Below are 20,269 nucleotides of genomic sequence, written 5' to 3' on the forward strand. Positions count from 1 at the left end.
ACAGCCCATCATTACAGTGTACAGGTTTGGCAGCCACAGCTGTCTGCTTGTAGCAGTCAATTCCAGCAGCATATTCTTGTCTCTGGAATCTGCACCATGGCAAAGCACCCATGGAAAAGGAACCTTAAAGTGTTACTAAACCCAGGACCCTGCATTCACTATATATCTGGTCTCCCACAGTACACAGAACATGGAAATGCAATTGTTTTAGTATATGTAAACTGCTAAATATATTTTCTCAGCAGTATATAGCAGTCTTGTCTTCTATCAGTGTCCATTTAAACTGGTTAAAGCTTTTCAATCTCCTCTGGACTGTCCTATGAGGCTGCATGACCCCTGACCCCTATTGGTAGAGAGCTTTGTCACAAAACAGGATACGATATTGGCCATATTATCTTGTAGACCTATACACTGGGATGAATTCAGACAAGACCCCAAAAATTCAATTGCACAATTTAGCTTCATGTAAAGTCACATGAACCAGCAATCTGGCTGGGCTTTCAGTTCGATGATAGGATCATGTTGGACAATGCCCTATTAACCCTGTGGATTTATTGGGGCCTAAAGTTAAAAAAATACTTATTTGCCTACCGGTCTGCCCTCATGCTGCCTATATTCTGTAATCCTGAATAGCTGTAACCCAGATTTGTGCACAGACATATTAAAATACACAAATCCCCTATGTGAATGCTATTGGATCCTTCCTTATTTCTTAAAATAAAAATTGAATCTGAAAATACCGCCTAATCTCAAGACCAAAAACAAGCGCTCATGGAGTACTGCACCAGATCTAATGAAATGCCACCATTACTGGCTATAGCTGCTACCTTAAAACACAGGTTTATCCTCAAACCCAGTCCAAAAATTGTATCAAAAGGTCAATATAAATAAGCACATATATAAATATAAACCAGGTAGCGCTTCAGCATGTGTATATATATCAAACAACATATACTTCATCTGATTGAGAAAGGTCCATAATGTGAGATCCCATTCTTATTTCTTACCTGAATTTCTGTTTCATGAATACTCTTTATAACTGTCTTCTATCCTTTCTTAAAAATGTCTGTTATATTTCTTTCCATTTACATCAAAGCTGCCAGCGACTGGTCTTTTCTAAGCATGCTCTGTCTCCGTTCTTCAGCCTCTAAAGGAATAACCTGTTATAGAACATTATTCAAGTACCAATCAACATACATACTACCAGTAGCCTGGATTGTGTGTTAATATTTTCCAACCCCCCCTGCATGTTTTTAGATAACTAAAGATGCTTAGCCTGTTAGGGCCAAGAGCAGCATTAACCGGTGGAGAGCGGACAGCAGGAGCTATAGGTTATGTTGTAACTTTATACAGATACAACATTTTGCATATTAATCCAGCCAACTTGCAAAAACTCAGAGATGCTATCTCCTGCATAGTTTCCAGTATTCTAAAATAGGACGGATGCCTTAAAGGTATCAAAAATAAAAATGTGGTGCCCCAGACACCAAGAGGTGTAGCCTATTAAGTGAGTCACAGTGTATAGTTTGTATTGTTGGAGTAAAATAAGCATCAGCATTGATGTCATTAGCAGCAATATTGACCACCTTCACTTGAGTGCAATAATCTCCCCTTTATACCATTAATCTTTCAGCATTGGTGCCTGTAAGAATACACATGGATAAACACCAGGTTATGCATAATGTAAAATATATATGTATGTATTATTCTTCATATAGTGGACCTACACAATCTAGCATATATATATATATAGCCAGACAACGAGTGCCTTCAGAAATGGCAGCGAAATGGCAGCCCCCATGTGTCTCTTTGGCAAGATTTACTTTAAAACAAACTAAGAAAATTGTGCAGTATTCCCGGGAGTCCCGGTCCGAGTGAACAGACGGCACGTCCGCCGGCTGGCCGGAGACCTGAACAAAGCCAGAATCAACTTTGATCAGGTCTCGATGCCATGACATCACTTCCGGTTTATGAAAGAATTGGAGGCGCCCATATTTTAAAAACAACAGCATTGAAAACAGCCAAACCTGGCATTTGAATGAAACAAGAAAAGCCGCTCCAGGTGAGTGAGTCTCTGATTAATCCCCACACACACTAGTCAAGTGCTAGCCCAGCTCACATGCTGTGTAACATGAAGAAATAAGTCCGGACGGATGTACTTCCAAAAATCTTTTTATTGAAGCTTCATATGACAAGTGGTTGACAGATGGAGCAGGGGACAAAGGTAGACGCATTTCGCGCAAATGTTAGCGCTTAGTCATTAGGCATTTGAATGCTTTTAAGTGCAAAGGAGGGATTTTGGGTCACCGCTGTTGACAGCAATAACAATTATCAGAAATTTGAGTTTTTTTTTTTTAAAAGGACAATGTAGAAAAAAAGAAAGCGCCCCATCCCTATGTGCTCGTGCGCTAAAGCAAACACAAGCGTAAATGTGTTCAAACAACATGTGTGGGGTATCGCCGTGATCATTAGAGTGAGAGCAATAATTCTAGCACAAGACCTTTTCTGTGACTCTAAGCTGGTAGCCTGTAGACATTTTTAAAGAGTCGCCTATGGAGATTTTTAAGTACCATAATTTGTCGCCATCCTACGAGCGTGCGCAATTTTGAAGCATAACATGTATTTACTCGGCATAACATCATCTTTCAGATTATACAAATAAATCAGGCTTACCTTACTATTTATTTATTTTTAATTCATGAAAGTGAATTTCTTCCAAAAAAAATGCATTCAAATAACTACTACGCAAATAAAGTGTGACATAAAATATTGTATCGATTGGCATTTTATTCTTTATGGTCTCTTCTAAAAAAAACATATATAATGTTTGGGGGTTCTAAGTAAATTTCTAGCAAAAATTATTGATTTTAATTAGTAAGTAAGAAGTGTCAGAAAAAGGCTTGAAAAGGGATAAGCCCTAATTATGGGAAACTGTTTTGCCCCCAGAACCTGTGGGCTGTTTTGTTTGAACCAAGATTGGTCTGGTAATCTTGTTTTATGCTTTGAGTGACATTTTAATTGCTGTCCTTGTCCCGCTTGCGAAGATTACGCTCACTTACTGACTGACAGAAAAGGAAGTGAGGCTAAATCCCCATTATAGGAAAATAGCAGTAGGAAAAAAAAATACCCCTACAGAGGCTCTTATCTGTCCACAATCTATTCACGGCTGGAAAAAAAAAAAAGAATCCTGCCTGGTGTTGGTATTTAATGCTTTATCATGTACTGTGTACTTTAACCTTAGCAGTCTTTCACCAATATAGTTTTACACTTTGTATTCTCGTAAAAGAAGGCTTGTGTCTGTGGTAAATGGATGGTGTGAAACTTCACAATGGCCCTTATGTCTGAAAGAGCTGTGTGTGTTGCCCATAACAGCTGGTTTCTTCCTTTCAGTTATTTAGGTCAGGCTCTTTTGGATGCTTGCACACACAAGTCCTCTACTTACAAAGAGGAATGTCACTTTTTAGAGACACAGAAGTGGTAGGGGGTTAGGTTTCTTGGGGAAAGGTCACTATGATCTGTCGGCACTGTACTACATGGCACTTCACAAATGGTCTGCCCATGTAAGAGCACACTGATGCTACAATTTTACCTCACCTTACAATGATACTACAATTTTACCTCACCTTACACTGATGCTACAATTTTACCTCACCTTACACTGATGCTACAATTTTACCTCACCTTATCAGTTATGATGCACTGTGATTAAATGCTGGCGTGTTTGTCTATTCACTCTGAGTCCACTGATAACTTGGACCAGATGGTCATGCAGTCATTTCCTTATGTAGTTTATTACCTACACTGGCTCTGACAGACGCGTTGAAGCAATGGAGTTGATTTACTAAAGGCTAATAGGCTGTTAACTTTGCAAGGGAAGTTGCACTTTGCAAGAGACTTTTTGCTAGGGCTTAGTGAATGAGGTGTAGTGCTACTGATTTCCATCATCCAATCAAGTGCAAGCAAAAATGCCATGTTTTTTTTATTTTCCCTGCACGTGATTGGGTATTCGTTGCAAAGTGAAACATCGCCGCATTCACTAAACTCCGGGGCAAAATTCCTTGCAAAGTGAATAGATTGTTCGCCTTTAGTAAATCAACATCAATGTTTAACGCCAATTAATCTTAAGGCCGCTTTCACACTGAGGCGTCGGCGGTAAAGCCCCGCTATTTTTAGCGGCACTTTACCGTTGTTTTTGAGGCACTATTCGGCTGCTAGCAGGGCGCTTTTAACCCCCGTAGTGGCCAAAAAAGGGTTAAAACCGCCCGCTGCAGCGCCACTTTGCCAGCAGTTCGGCGGCACTGCCCTTTGATTTCAATGGGCTGGGCTGCTTTAGGAGCGGTACACCGCTCCTACATCGCCTCAAGGATGCGGCTAGCAGGTCTTATTTTTACCATTCTGCCAGCGCACAGCTCCAATGTGAAAGCCATCGGGCTTTCACACTAGAGTGAAAGGAGAGGCTCTTTTAGGGCGCTTTGCAGGAACTATTTTTAGCGCTATAACGCCTGAAAAGTGCCTCAGTGTCAAAGCAACCTAAAGCGGAGTCCCACCCAAAAGTGGAACTTCATTTCATCTCCCCCCCTCCCAGTGCCAGGTAGCCTATCCCCACTTCCGGGAGACCGGGCCCACAGAGAATTACATCAACAGCTCGACTGCCTCTGCTGCTGGGCCAGTAGGGGAGCGCAGCGGTGCCCCAAGCATGCTTAGTAGGGACCCGGCATGAAGCCGTAATGCTTCACTACTGGCTTCCCTTAATGGCGGCGGCGGCATTCTATGGAAACATCAGCTGCGGTGCCCACATCGCTGGACTCCAGGACAGGTAAGTGTCCTATTATTAAAAGTCAGAATGCAGTATGTGTAGCTGTTTGCTTTTAATTTTTGCAGGGGTGGGCAGCCCTCCTCTTTAAGCAAGGTCACCCATTGTCCATTTCCTTTCGTTAAAAATTCTAACAGTGTTTTCCCAGCTCAAGTCCTGTTTTGTACTGACAACACCCACCATTTTTCCAATAATTTTTTATTGGCAAGTTTTAGAATATATGTAGGCACAATACAAATGCAAACTGTAGCAGAGTCCATTCACAAACATAACCATAAATAACTAGCAAGCATGTGGCCAGAAATGGAACATAGACCACGTTAGATCCCATAGTCATGTATCATAGCTAAAGGGGGTAGTCATCTCGGCCTTTGTCACCCATGTATTGATGTGTTTACACCCACTATTTTTGTGGATTGGTGCCACCCCTGCCCAGTTTTCTCTAGCCGAACTAATCAGACCCACCTACTTTCCAATCTCCATAACCTACAGGTTAATCATTCCGTATTAATATTATTATCATATTTATTCTGAATATTATAATACAGGATTTATATAGCGCCAATAGTTTGCACAGCGTTTTACAATATAAAGGTAGACAGTACAGTTACAATACAATACAGCAAGGGTTAAGCGGACACTGCCTATAAAAGATTAAAATCTAAAAGGGTGGGGAAAGTGATACAAAAGGTAATAACTGATGCCTCGTACACACGATCGGTGACCGAGAACCTGCTCGGTTGATTTTCCCCGTGTACACGCGGCCGGTTGTATGCTCCACTGCAGTGTTTCCCATGGGAAAACATCTGAACAAAAAAACGCAGAGAATCGCAGTGGGAAAAATGAGAACAAGTTCTCATTTTTTTGTTCGCAGTTTTCCCATCAGGAAAACTGCTATGGAGCATACACACGGCCGGTTTTCCCGACCAAAAACAAACATGGCAGTATTCCTGTCGGGAAAACTGATCGTGTGTACGAGGCATGAGAGTGTTGTCCCATGATTAAGACTGGAGGGCAAAATTACTCTCCTTTTAAAAAACCACTGTACTAACTATGCAAGATTAGTTCAGCGACCTCCCCCGCTGAGCTGTTGTGTTCTGACAGGGGGATGGCCCCACCACCACAACATTCCGATCAATGCTCTCTGCCATTGGCTAAGAGCACTGTTCGGGAGTCGATCGGATGCTGGTTTTCCAGAATTCACATCCAACAGAAGCTCAAACTAGCCAGCTTCTGTTGGACAGATTGACATACACACGGGTCGAATGTTGGCCATTATTTTATTTTTTTAACCGCCCATTGTCTCCTGACATTTGGCCATTTACTCTGTAAAAGACATAGGCCTCGTACACACGACCGAGGAACTTGTCGTAAATGAAACATCGTTTTCCTCGACGAGTTCCTTGTCAGGCTTCTCGAGAATCTTGACAAGCTTTCTTTGCGTACACACTGTCAAGACAAAATCTCGTCGTTCTCAAACGCGGTGACGTACAATGGCACTATAAAGGGGAAGTTCGATTCCATTGGGGCTGCTTTTGCTAATCTCGTGTTAGTAAAGGTTTGGTGAGTGACGATTCGCGCTTTTTAGTCTTCGTGCTTTCAGATCATTTTATGCGGTTCAGTTTGTGCTTGTGGGTTCGTATCTTGTCTTTCAGGGTGTGTGGTCAGGTCGTATTTGTTTTACAGTGCGTTCCTGTCCGCTCGTTTCTGGTTTTCAGGTTGTTCTTCATAGGACTTGCTGTTCTTCAGTGCTTTCTGTTTAGTGCGTTCGTTCTGATTAGTCGTTCGTTTCTAGCCATGTTGCAGGCACCTGCTCGTCGTCGAGTTCGTGTTATGCAGTCAGTGTGTATTGTGGTCTTCTTGTTTTAGACCTAGATGAGTCCATGAACAGGGTGAGGAGGCGTTCATGGACCAAGAATTGGTTTCTCCGTAGGAACGAATTTTCTCATATGCCTCTGCTGCGGGAGATCCAGGAGAATAATCCTGATGATTACAGGAATTTCCTTAGGATGTCTGACCCCGTTTTCCAGCACCTCTTGTCTTTGGTGTCGCCATATATCACCAGGCAGGACACCGTTATGCGGGAAGCCATCATCGCTGAGCAGAGGCTAGTTGCCACGTTACGCTATCTGGCAACTGGGAGAAGCCTGCAGGACTTGAAGTTCACGACGGGCATCTCCCCCCAGGCTCTGGGCCTCATAATCCTAGATACCTGTTCTGCTATAATAAAGGTTCTGCAGGATGACTATATGAGGGTACGTTTTCTCCTTTAATATCACATTTAATGTATTTAATGTATGCTAATTTATTGTATTTATTTCCTCCTTCCCTAATTATCTTGATTGTAATATGCTGTGAATGTCCCCTTTGCCCCATGCATGCTGTAAGCTTTTAATGCCCCTTTTTTGGCCTACACGCATATTTTCCTTTACTTACCTCCCCAGCATGCTATTCTGGGCCAAACACACCTAGCCTAGTAACTTCCCAATGTATTTTGTAAGATCCATTGTAATGCTTTATCCCCCCCCCCTGTAAAATGTGTTTCACAGTATAGCTTCACCCTTTTTTTTTTGAGGTCCCAAACTCATTTAGGCCCCCCCCCTAAAATGTGTTTTAAAGTAGAGCTTCACCTTTTTTTTTAGAGGTCCCAAACTCATCTAGCCCCCCCCCCCCCCCATAAATGTGTGTTAAAGTATAGCTTCACCTTTTTTTTTTTTTAGAGGTCCCAAACTCATCTAGGCCCCCCCCTAAAAATTTTACAATGGTTCATCAGAGGGGGTGAGGATTGTGATAATTGGGCATTATATTTTTGTGTTTAAATGCTCCTTAAAATAAATGTTAGAATGATGTTGGCCAATAATGTTTTTATATAATCTGCTTGCAATGTTATGTGCAAAAGTAAAAAATTTTGTTTTTCTTGTTTGATTCCACAGCTTCCATCCACGCCACAGGAATGGCAGACTGTGGCATCGGAGTTTGCTACGCGGTGGAACTTCCCCAACTGCGGTGGAGCCATTGACGGGAAGCACGTCCGCATCGTGTCACCACCCCGTTCTGGTTCCCAATTCTACAATTACAAGGGGTATAATAGCATTGTGCTGATGGCGGTGGTGTCAGCACAATATGAATTCCTCTATGTGGATGTGGGGAAGAACGGCCGGATGTTGGATGGGGGAGCCTTCAGGCAGACAGAGTTTGCGCTTCTTTTCCAGAGTGATGACCTTGCATTGCCACCGGATGCAGAGAATGTTGAAGGACTCCCCATTGTATTTCTGGCTGATGAAGCCTTTGGCCTGGGACCGCATCTAATGAGGCCATTCCCCCAGTGGACCCTCACCCCAGAAAGGAGGGTGTTCAACTACCGGCTGGCCAGAGCCCGAAGAGTTGTGGAGAACACCTTTGGGATAATGGCCAGCCGGTTCCGCCTGTTTTTAACCTCAATGCATATGGCGGAATATAAATGGAACTATATTATTTTTTGTTGCTGTATTCTCCATAATTTCCTAAGGAGACAGTCTCCTACCTATATGGCCACAGTTGGGTCCCCGAGGCCGGCCTTACCTCAGGTGCAATTGCCTTGCCGGGCCTAGAACATGCCCGTACTGGCTTGCCCCCCCAAAGTGCCCATGCTGTCCGGGATAAGTACGTTGAATATTTCACGGGTAGGGGGGCCATTCCTATGCCAGCCAATCTGTAATTTATTATTTTGAGCCAAATCCTAAAAAAAACGTTTAAAATTAAATTTTTGATGTCTCGCTTGTGTTTATTTTACTGTCTCCTAGTATTTCCTAGTGTACTACTTGTAGTGTCAAGTGTATTTTCTTGACACTACAAGTGTTGAACTAACAACCATTTCACTGGTAACACCAAAACTAAACACATCATAATTTCTAGGGTATTTAAAGCGGGGGTTCACCCTATAAAAAATTTCTAACACTACATCCAGCCCAGTTCTGCAAATAAAATTACACTGACCTTTTTTTTTTTTTTTTCGCTGTATATATATTTTTTAAATTAGGTTTTTATTATTTGCCATAAACAGTTTTTTTTTTTTTTTTAACAAAAATAAAAACAATATTACATAGCACAAAATATAACAATGTAAACGTCTAGGCAATAACTCATAATAATTTTTTAATTGTCTACCTGCCCATTGTAAGATGGGGTGTTGTCACCCCTGGACAAGCCAAAATTTGAAGATGCACACAGTCTTTTTAGGGTTAAAAATGGTTATTTCCCTCCTGATCCCTATTGTCAACATGTGCTATCTGCCATCATGGGTGATCAATGGACGTGTTTTGTGGGTGCAACCCCTTCTTCCTTTCGCCTACTTGAGTTGTACCCACAAAACACGGACATAGATATCCCGGCAGATAGCACATGTTGACCCACTGTGTGCATCTTCAAATTTTGGCTTGTTAGAAAAAGTTAAAAAAAATTAGAGTAAAACTGGGAACAAAAAAATTTTTTTTTTTAGTTTCCCCCCAAGTCCTCAATTATGTCCTTCAAGCTTTTCTCAATAAAGGCCATTTTTGTTTGATTACATACATCTCCCTACTGCACGCCTTTATTTGGAGGAGTAGATTTTGGGTCTTGGAATGGGAGGATCGAGGCCTTTCTTCTGCCGCATGATCATCCCCTAAAAAAAAAAAAAAAAAAGGGTATTAGGAAATCTGCAGGCCTACATCTCGTATTACCTGAAGCTGTGGTGACAGATACTGACCTGTTGTAGTAATTTCAACCACTTCTCATTCCTCCACATCCTGAGGTCTGGGTGGGTGCTGAGGTGAGGGCTCCTTGCGAGGTGGGCAGTGAGGTGTCGGCTCCTTGCGAGGTGAGTGCTGAGGTGAGGGGTCCTGGCGAGGTCTGTGTTTTCCTGGCTCTGAGGAGTGGTATCCTCCCAGTCTTCTGTCCCCTATGAGAATAAAACAAAAAGTACACTTAGCACACACATATTTGAGGGCAAAACTAGGAATATTAAACATTGCTTGGAAGTGGGGTACAAGTGTCTGTTTGGGCAGTTACAAGTAAAAGACATGTTTTTTTGGCAAACAATATTCTTGAATACTCACCTTTTTGGGACACGTTTCACACATGTAGACACCCCAAAAATGCACAGGAGCACCTGTAAAGGTCATCCTAAAAAGGTTGTTCTGGTGGCACACACCAGTGCTCTTGAGTGCAGATGTATAAACAGCTGTTGAGTGCCCTCTCCTTTAGACTGATGTAATTTGGATTTGAATTCTATTTACAAACACATCAGCTAGACACCTATTTAAACATATTTCTGGAATATAATCAAGCCTATATGAATTTAGTTAACCCTGTATCTTCAGAAAACATTGTATGTAGTGGACGAACGGATGTGTCTGAAACGACCGTTATTTTCTAAGGTCATATATGCAAAAGCATCAACATGGAGCAACATGCAAGTTCAGAAAAACAATAATAATAGGGACACAGGAGAAGTACTTACTTTTTTCAAGCATTCTCTTAATGCTCCTTAACTGTTCCGGCTCCCTGAGTTTGAGGTCTGACCGACTCTTTCTGAGCTGCTCTTTCGATCGTTTCACCCCAAAATGATGATCCAGACTTCTTTGCACTTTATCCATAATTTTGACCTTCCTTAAATTAGGGTGGGTATAGGGCCCAGGAGTGTCACGCATGCGTAGTGTATATAAAGCTTAACACACATGTGTCGTACGTACGTTCGGTGTGCAGAGGAAAACGTTAGAGCGACGAACGTGTGAACGAAGGTATGATTTGAACTTGGGACATCAGTGGCCTATACTGCAAAGAGATTTAAGGGCTATATGGGGATAAAGATTACTAGAGTTTATAGACTGTGATTGACATTAGTATATTTGTCTTTGGTTTTGTCCTGAATCCATTTCATCAGAGGGAGTTCCTGGGTGAATTTATTGATAGACTAAGGGAGCTGCCCGTTCTTTGGGCGACAAAAGACCCCATCCACAGGAATAAAGAACTAAGGACAGCAGCACTGAATAGCCTGCTCCCATTTGTGCACACAAAGATGCCCCATGTAACAGCTGAACAGCTGGAGACTAAAATTGGGACCTTGAGAGGCACATACAGGACTGCGCATAACATGGTCCTGCGCACTCCTGGCAGGAGTGAGTGGCACAGAGGAGGTGACAGGGCCAAGTGGCAGCACAAGGTGCCAGGTGCCTCCCATCCGCCTTCCTACAAGAAGGGCCATGAGGGTGAGCGAGGCAGCACTGGCCCTAATTAGAGAGGCACAGGCCACCCTCCAGCAGTTTACCACCCCTGAAGAGGGCTATGGCACCCTCGTAATGGCCAAATGACCGAGGACCAACGCCTCATATTTGAGCCACTACTCATAAGTTTGCTGAATAAGGGGGTGAGAGGGCTACTTACTGAGGACACAGTCATTTGTAGCCATGGCCATCCTCCCCCACCTGCTTATTCTGAACCTCATCCTCCTCCTCCACCTTCTTTCTCTCAACCTCCTCTTCCACCTGCTTCTTCTCAACCTCCTCCACCTTCTTCTTCTCAACCTCCTCCACCTTCTTCTTCTCAACCTCCTCCACCTTCATTTCCTCCACCTTCTTCTCCTCCACCTTCTTCTCCTCCACCTTCTTCTCCTCCACCTTCATCTCCTCCACCTTCATCTCCTCCACCTTCTTCTCCTCCACCTTCTTCTCCTCCACCTTCATCTCCTCCACCTTCTTCTCCTCCACCTCCTCCTCCTCCACCTCCACCACCTTCTTCTCCTCCTCCTGGCACGAGTACACCTCCAGAGGCACAGCCTCCAGCCAAGCAGAGGAGGAAGGCTGCAGAGAAGGCTGCAGAGAAGGCAACAAGGAAGCCTGCAGGGAAGGCTACCAGGAAGACCAAGAAGTGATGGCCTTGCTTCAAGGTGATCTGACAGAAGGCAGCCTGCTGTAGTACCACAACCAGATTGGGCTCCCTCCTGTATGTGCCTCTCAATGTCCCAATTGTAGCGTCCACACAGAGTTGCACAAATGGCAGCAGGTTCTTCAGTGCTGCCTTGTATTTATTTTATTTATATTCTTTACCCGAATAAATGGTCATTTTTTTTTTACAGTTCATACTTGCCTATGTGTTTTTAATCAACCCAACAATTTAGCTTTTGAGTAGGCAGGTTAACTTTAAAAAAAAACTACAAAAGATCTAATTATAAAGGGACAGATCAGATAAGACCAAACAATAATGTTACAATGGTGGTACCTTGACACAACAAAATTAAAAGATAACTCACGGAGATGACTAGAAATTAACTAATAATTAAAAATGAAGATCTGTATTTGAAAAAAAATAAATTTCGGGCTATATAAATTATTCTAAAATATTCATGAGATCAGCATGAAAAATGTTACAAAAAGTTAGTCAGAACTCTGTGTGAATATCAGCAGCAAAAACAAATCATTATTGTTCATCTTTGGACCATTCTAAAGATGATTTAACTACTTGCCGACCTGCTGCCGTCATTCTACGGCGGCAGGTTGACTCTCCTGCGCGATCGCCGCCGGGCACACACGATCGCTCGTTACAGAGCGGGAATCGGGAGCTGTGTGTTTAAACACACAGCTCCCGGTCCTGTCAGGCGGGGAAATGCTAATCCTCTGTTCATACAATGTATGAACAGAAGATCAGTGATTTCCCCTAGTGAGGCCACCCCCCCCCCCCCCACAGTAAGAACACACAAGGGACATACTTAACCCATTCCCTGCCCCCTAGTGTTAACCCCTTCACTGCCAGTGGCATTTTTATAGTAATCCAATGCATTTTTATAGCACTGATCGCTATAAAAATGCCAATGGTCCCAAAAATGTGTCAAAAGTGTCCGAAGTGTCCGCCATAATGTTGCAGTAAAAATCGCTGATCACCGCCATTACTAGTAAAAAAAAAATATTAATAAAAATGCCATAAAAATACCCCCTATTTTGTAAACGCTATAACTTTTGCGCAAACCAATCAATAAACGCTTATTGCGATTTTTTTTTTATGAAAAATATGTAGAAGAATACGTATCGGCCTAAACTGAGGAAAAAAATAGTTTTTTTATATATTTTTGGGGGATATTTATTACAGCAAAAAGTAAGAAATATTATTTTTTTTCAAAATTGTCGCTCTATTTTTGTTTATAGCGCAAAAACTAAAAACTGCAGAGGTGATCAAATACCACCAAAAGAACGCTCTATTTGTGGGAAAAAAAGGACGCCAATTTTGTTTGAGAGCCACGTCGCACGACCGCGCAATTGTCAGTTAAAGCGACGCAGTGCCGAATCGCAAAAAGTACTCTGGTCTTTGACCAGCAATATGGTCCGGGGGTTAAGTGGTTAAATGCACAGCATTTAAATGATGCAGTAATTTTTGCTGCGTGACGAATGTGCTATCTCCATTACGAATGCTACTTTTACCGAAGGTGCGCTCCCGTCTCATACTTTATTCTGAGCATGCGCGAGTTTCTAAGCATACACACAAACGTGTTTCTCGTCGAAAACCAGCCCGACGAGGAACACGACGAGGAAATTGAGACTCCCGACGAGGAAAAAGAGAACATGTTCTCTTTTTTTCTCGTCGAGTTCCACATCAGTTTTCTCGACGAAAAAACATACACACGACCGTTTTCCTCGGCAAAAAAGCTCTGCCACCAAGTTTCTTGATGGATTCTGTCGAGGAAAACGGTCGTGTGTACGAGGCCATAGGACCACTTTGAATTCCTGAAACGATCAATGGGTATTTTTTTTGCACTTATTGAGCTAATACATTTTAATGGCACATTTCAAAAACCAAAGAGTTTGTTGTATTCAGAAATCACGGGCCAAATTCTCAAAAGAGATACGCAGACTTAACTCCATTTTTCTAATTTTACACGGCGCGTATATTTGCGCGCGATCGTCAAAACGACTTAAGCAAAGATTTCCGTATTTTCAGCCGTACTTAAATTAGTTACGCCTGCGCATTCCCGGGCGCAAATTACGCTAGGCTCGCCGCTGTTTTTGATAGGCAAAGATGCAAATGAGGGAGTTAGGGCGATTCTCAGAATTAAGTGTGTGTGCCGTATTTTCCGCCCTGTGCGCACCTGTTAGTTTTTCTGACTAAATTTCCACATTATAAAACCAGCCCTAATTTTACACATGCTGTGGAAGGGTTTGCAGAAGGGAGTTACAGCTCTAGTTGTGAAGGTTGTTGTTGAAAAATGCCAGGACCAGCAATGATTTTGACGGCACTTGCTGCCTTACAGGCACAAAGGAGGAGGAGGGCACAGAGGAGGAGGATGAGGGCACAGGCGCGTGTTTATCGGCCACGCCGTGATATTTGGCAAATGCCAGTTTATGAGGTCATCGGCAACTACCGATTTGATAGGGAGGCCATCCTGGAGATCACCCAACTCCTTCATGAGGATCTAATCGCCCCAACCCTACGTTCCCATGCCCTGACACCTCTTGAAAAAGTTATGGCAACCCTCCATTTTTTAGCGAGTGGCTCATTCCAGCGAGCATCTGGAGGTGTGGCTGGCATGGTGCAGTCAACCATGAGTAAATGCCTACATCAGGTGGTCCCTGCCATATTGCGGCGCATGAGCCACCAGTTTGTCATGCCCACCCAGCAGGACCAGCGTGTGCAAGCAATGACAGACTTTTACAATATTGCTGGCTTTCCTAAGATCATCGGGGCGATTGACTGCACCCATGTGGCACTCCAGCCCCCCCATGATACTGAACACCTGTTCAGAAACAGGAAAGGCTGGCATTCGATCAATGTCCAGATGATCGTAGATGCACATGGCCTCATCTGGCACGTTTGTGCCAAGTTTCCCGGCTCGTGCCATGATAGTTTCATACTAAGGCAGACCAAGATCTACAGAGACTTTGAGATGAACGTGTATGGAGACAGCTGGCTGATTGGTGAGTGACATTGGTGTCAGGTATGCCCCCCCCATGATGGAGACATCACAAGGGGCACATGCATGACTAATATCCTCCTGTCTTTTCCCTTACAGGTGACTCAGGATATGCATTGGGACCCCACCTGATGACCCCCTTTAGGAACCCCCAAACACCCGGAGAACGAAAATACAATGAGGTGCACAGCCAGACCCGGGCTATAGTAGAGCGGACTTTTGGCATGCTAAAGTCACGATTCAGATGCCTGGACAAGACTGGGGGTACACTATTGTATTCCCCAGACTTTGTATGCAAAATTATTGGTGCATGTTGCATACTGCACAATTTTGCATTAAGAAGGGGCATGCATGTGGAGATATCTCCTGACCTAACCCCCCACCCAGGCAACCCCCCCCCCCCAAACCCCTCTACCCGGTCTGCTGAGGGCCAGGCAATCAGGAGACAACTGTCTGAAGGCATCTTTGCCCAGTAAATGCATCCTAATACTATTTTTGTTTTTGATTTGCCAAGACCAAATCACAGAGATTATGTGACGTTTAAATCTTTATTTTGGTAAATAAATGCACATTACTTATATGCCAAAGAGAATGTTTATTTTTATTTACAAAACGCACATTAATTATCTCACAATGAGAATGCATGAATGCACGTCACTGTGGTCCCTAGCACAGACACATCACATGCACATTGAATTGGATTAGATCCAAGTACCCCCCCCCCTTTGGTACTTGGGAGCAGTAACGCCCCGCCACGGCTCCAATTATGTCACTGTGCATTCATACACCATTCATGAACCTAGGATGACTTCTCCCTGGTCCTGGGGATCCCTACTCCACCAAAACTGAGGGTGACACCCTTATGTTTTCAGGAATGCCATCCCCCCACATTCACACATCATTCACACACATATTCCAAATCATAAGTACAGTGTAAAAAAAAAAAAAAAAAGTACCCCTGCAAATTAGGGATGTTGCCGAGTGCTCCTTCTGGGCTGCCCACGGGCATGGGCACGGTCACGGGGACGGGCACGGGGACGGCCACGGGGACGGCCACGGCCGACTGGGGGATCTTCACGGGGGGGGGGGTCTGTGCAGGGGAGGGAGTATTTTCAGGGGGGGGACGACTGTGCAGGGGAGGGAGTATTTTCAGGGGGGGGGACTGTGCAGGGGAGGGAGTATTTTCAGGGCGGGGGGACTGTACAGGGGAGGAAGCAGCCTCCCCTGGTGTCTGTCCTCCTGCTGGCCTTCCCTCCAAGGCAACGGCTATCCTTGTCAGACAGGAAGTTATGTCAGCCGTATTGGCCTGCACAGCCCGGGTATTGGCCTGCACAGCCTGGGTGTCATGGTCTTACCTCTCTCCTGTCTCCTTCGTTTGACATGTGCTGGCGGCCATCTTGGTTTCTAGGTCTCTTGTAGCCTCCCACCCTGCGGCTCCTCCTTCCCACTGGGAGGAGCTGGATGCCTGGCTCACATATATAGGAGGTCTGTGACTTCAGTTCCTTGCTTGGTCCTCCTGTGTGCACATGCTTCTAAGACTGCTGCTGCTTCTGGTTCTGATCCTGGCTTCGTCTGACTTCCCTGCTGGTTCCTGATCCTGGCTTCGTCTGACTTCCCTGCTGGTTCCTGATCCTGGCTTCGTCTGACTTCCCTGCTGGTTCCTGATCCTGGCTTCGTCTGACTTCCCTTCTGGTTCCTGATCCTGGCTTCGTCTGACTACCCTTCTGGTTCCTGACCTCTGGTTTCACCATCCGTTGGACTTTTGCTTTACAGCTTGATTTTCAATAAAGCCTTCTTATTTTCACTTATCTCTTGTTGTACGTCTGGTTCATGGTTCCGTAACATTAGGACCAAGCCATGAATTTTGACGGTACAGAGCCATCCTCGCTACCCACGCTGGTTGCCAGACTTGATCAGCTGGAGTCCCTGTTGGGTCAGTTCGCCGTGGCGTTGCAAACCCTGCTTGAACGCACGGCTCATGTCGCTCCCGTTGCCGATGGGTCGGTTGTCGCTCCTGGGCCCGCTCCTACTGCCGCTCCGGTTGTTGCGCCAGAGTCTACCCCGACACCTGATGTTGCGCCTGCGGTGTTTCGGGGTATGTCCGGTTCTGCCCCCCTTCCACAACGATTTGGGGGAGAGCCAACTCAGTGCCGAGGTTTCCTTAACCAAGTGGGCATTTATTTCGAGTTGTTGCCACATGCCTTTCCCACTGAGAGATCAAAGGTGGGCTTCTTGATCTCGCTGCTCTCGGACAAGGCCTTGGCCTGGGCCAGCCCTTTATGGGAGAACAACAATCCGGTGGTTGCCGAGTTTTCCGGTTTTGTTGCTTCTCTTCGGAAGGTATTCGATGTGCCGGCTCGCGCCGCCTCTGCTGCGAAGCTCCTTATGTCCGTCAGACAGGGTTCACGATCCGTAGCCGAATACGCCATTGAGTTTCGTACCCTGGCAGCAGAGGTAGGTTGGAATAATGAGGCTCTGGTCGCTGCTTTCTCTCATGGTCTCTCGGATGCCTTGAAAGATGAGGTTGCAGCTAAGGACCTACCAGTGGAGCTCGAGGCTCTTATTTCTTTCTTGATTTTGATTGACACCAGACTCAGGGAGAGACCTTCCTTTAAGGAGCGCCTGCGGAGGCCTCCTAACAGTTTGGCGCCTACTTTTGCTGTCCCACCCGTGCCTCCCTCTCCTCCCACGCCTCCTGGTGTTGACTTGTCTGGGGGTGAACCCATGCAGCTGGGGTTTGCTCGCCTGTCCGAGGGGGAGAGGGTACTCCGGAGACGCGAGGGCCGATGCATGTACTGTGGTCTCGGTGGGCATTTTCGGTTGGCATGTCCGAACCGTCCGGGAAACGCTCGCACCTGAGATCCTGTCGGGGGCAGATCTTGGGTGGAGTCTCCTCGTCCCCGGTTTCCCGTGTTGATAAACCACTGATCACTGTTGTCCTCTCCTGGGTCGGGGGCTCGGTGACGACCCAGGCGTTGGTGGACTCTGGTGCTGGTGGTTTTTTCATTGATAGTGAGTTCGCTGCCGCCAATTCCATTCCTCTACAGGCTCGAGGTTCCCCGCTGGCTCTAGAGGCGATAGACGGCAGACCCCTCCAGCCGTCACACGTGACTCATGAGACCCTTCCAGTGGGGATAGCCATTGGTGTCGCTCACAGAGAGTCGGTCTGCTTCCAAGTTATTTCGTCTCCACACTACTCGGTGGTCTTGGGGTACCCCTGGCTCCAGAAGCATAATCCGACTTTCGACTGGAGATCGGCCGAGATCCTCTCATGGTCACCACAGTGTGGGGCTAAGTGCATCCATGGGCCTGTCAAGTTGCTGTGTACTTCCTCGGACTCTCTGTTGCCTCCTGAATACGAGGAGTACCGGGATGTATTCGATAAGGTACGCGCAGTTGCCCTACCTCCGCACCGCCCCTATGATTGTGCCATAGAGTTACAACCTGGTGCCGTTCCTCCTCGCGGCAGGGTCTATCCACTGTCGGTTGCGGAGAATGAGGCCATGGAGGAGTACGTGATGGAGGCGCTGTCCCGTGGTCACATTCGCAAATCCTCGTCCCCGGCAGGGGCTGGATTTTTCTTTGTGAAAAAGAAGGGCGGTGAGTTGAGGCCTTGCATCGATTACAGGGGTCTCAATCGCATCACGATCAAGAACGCTTACCCGATACCCTTGATTTCTGAGCTGTTCGATCGCCTGAAAGGGGCCACGGTCTTTACCAAACTCGACCTGAGGGCGGCATATAACCTGGTAAGGATCAAGGCGGGCGATGAGTGGAAGACCGCGTTTAACACCAGGACCGGTCATTATGAATCCTTGGTTATGCCCTTTGGGTTGTGCAATGCGCCCGCAGTCTTTCAGGAATTCATCAACGATGTTTTCCGTGACCTGTTGCAGCAGTGTGTGGTGGTCTATTTGGATGACATCTTGGTATATTCTGAATCCATGGAGGCCCACATTCTGGATGTCAAACGAGTGTTGCAACGGTTACGAGAGAACAAGCTGTTCGGTAAGCTTGAGAAATGCGAATTTCACCGATCCCAGGTAACCTTCCTAGGTTACATCATTTCTGCTGAGGGGTTCTCCATGGATCCTGAGAAGGTCTCGGCTGTCTTACAGTGGCCCCAGCCCAGTGGTCTTCGTTCCCTGCAGCGCTTTTTGGGCTTCGCCAATTATTATCGGAAGTTCATCAGGGACTTCTCCATGCTGGCCAAGCCTCTCACGGATCTGACCAGGAAGGGCAGTAATTCCCAGGTCTGGCCGCTCGAGGCCATCCGGGCTTTTGAGGCCCTAAAATCCGCCTTTGTGTCAGCTCTGATTCTGTCTCATCCCAACCCTGGGTTGCCCTTTGTCCTCGAGGTGGACGCGTCCGAGACGGGAGTAGGCGCCCTTCTGTCTCAGCGTAGGACACCAGAGGGTCCGCTGCTTCCTTGTGGGTTTTACTCCCGGAAACTGTCACCCGCGGAGTGCAACTATCAGATTGGTGACAGGGAGTTATTGGCCATAGTGCAGGCTCTCAAAGAGTGGAGGCACTTGCTCGAGGGCTCGGTGGTTCCGGTTCTCATCCTGACGGACCACAAGAATCTGACCTACCTTTCTGAGGCCAAGAGATTGACACCACGTCAGGCCAGATGGGCTCTGTTCTTGTCACGTTTTAATTACGTGGTCTCCTACCTACCTGGTTCCAAGAAAATCAGGGCGGATGCCTTATCACGGCAGTACTCCGAGCTGTCCAGGGAGGAATCTATACCGACTTCGGTCATACCTCCGAATCAGATCCTGGCCGCCATTCGCACCAGCCTGACCTCTCCTCTTGGTGAGCAGATTTTGGCGGCTCAGTCTGGTGCTCCCTCTGGGACACCCAACGGCAGATGTTTTGTGCCTGAGGAGTTGCGCACTCGGTTGTTGCGAACCTACCATAACTCCAAGACCGCGGGGCATCCTGGTAAGAATCAGCTGTCCTGGGCTGTTTCACGTCTGTTCTGGTGGCCTTCCCTACGTTCCGACATCGCCGCATATGTAGCGGCATGCTCTGTTTGTGCCCAAAGTAAGTCCCCTCGGCACCTTCCGTTGGGCCTGCTGCAACCCATAGCCACCGGGGAGCGCCCATGGTCACACCTGGGGATGGATTTCATTGTGGACCTCCCTGCATCACGAGGCCATACGGTCATTCTCATGATTGTGGATCGGTTTTCCAAAATGTGCCACTGTGTTCCTCTCAAGAAGTTACCCTCTGCACAAGAGTTGGCCACGATTTTTGCCCGGGAGGTCTTCCGGTTGCACGGTTTGCCCAAGGAGATAGTGTCGGATCGGGGGAGTCAGTTTGTGTCCAGGTTCTGGCGCGCCTTTTGCTCCCAGTTGGGGATTCATCTCTCCTTCTCCTCGGCCTACCACCCTCAGTCCAATGGGGCCGCAGAACGATCCAATCAGGCCTTGGAGCAATTCCTTCGTTGCTATGTCTCCGATCACCAGGACAATTGGGTTGACCTCCTGCCTTGGGCTGAGTTTGCCAGGAACACGGCTGTGAACTCTTCCTCTGGGACG

The sequence above is a fragment of the Rana temporaria genome, chromosome 2 (genome assembly GCF_905171775.1).
Source record: "Rana temporaria chromosome 2, aRanTem1.1, whole genome shotgun sequence".
In the NCBI taxonomy this organism is placed as follows: Eukaryota; Metazoa; Chordata; class Amphibia; order Anura; family Ranidae; genus Rana; species Rana temporaria.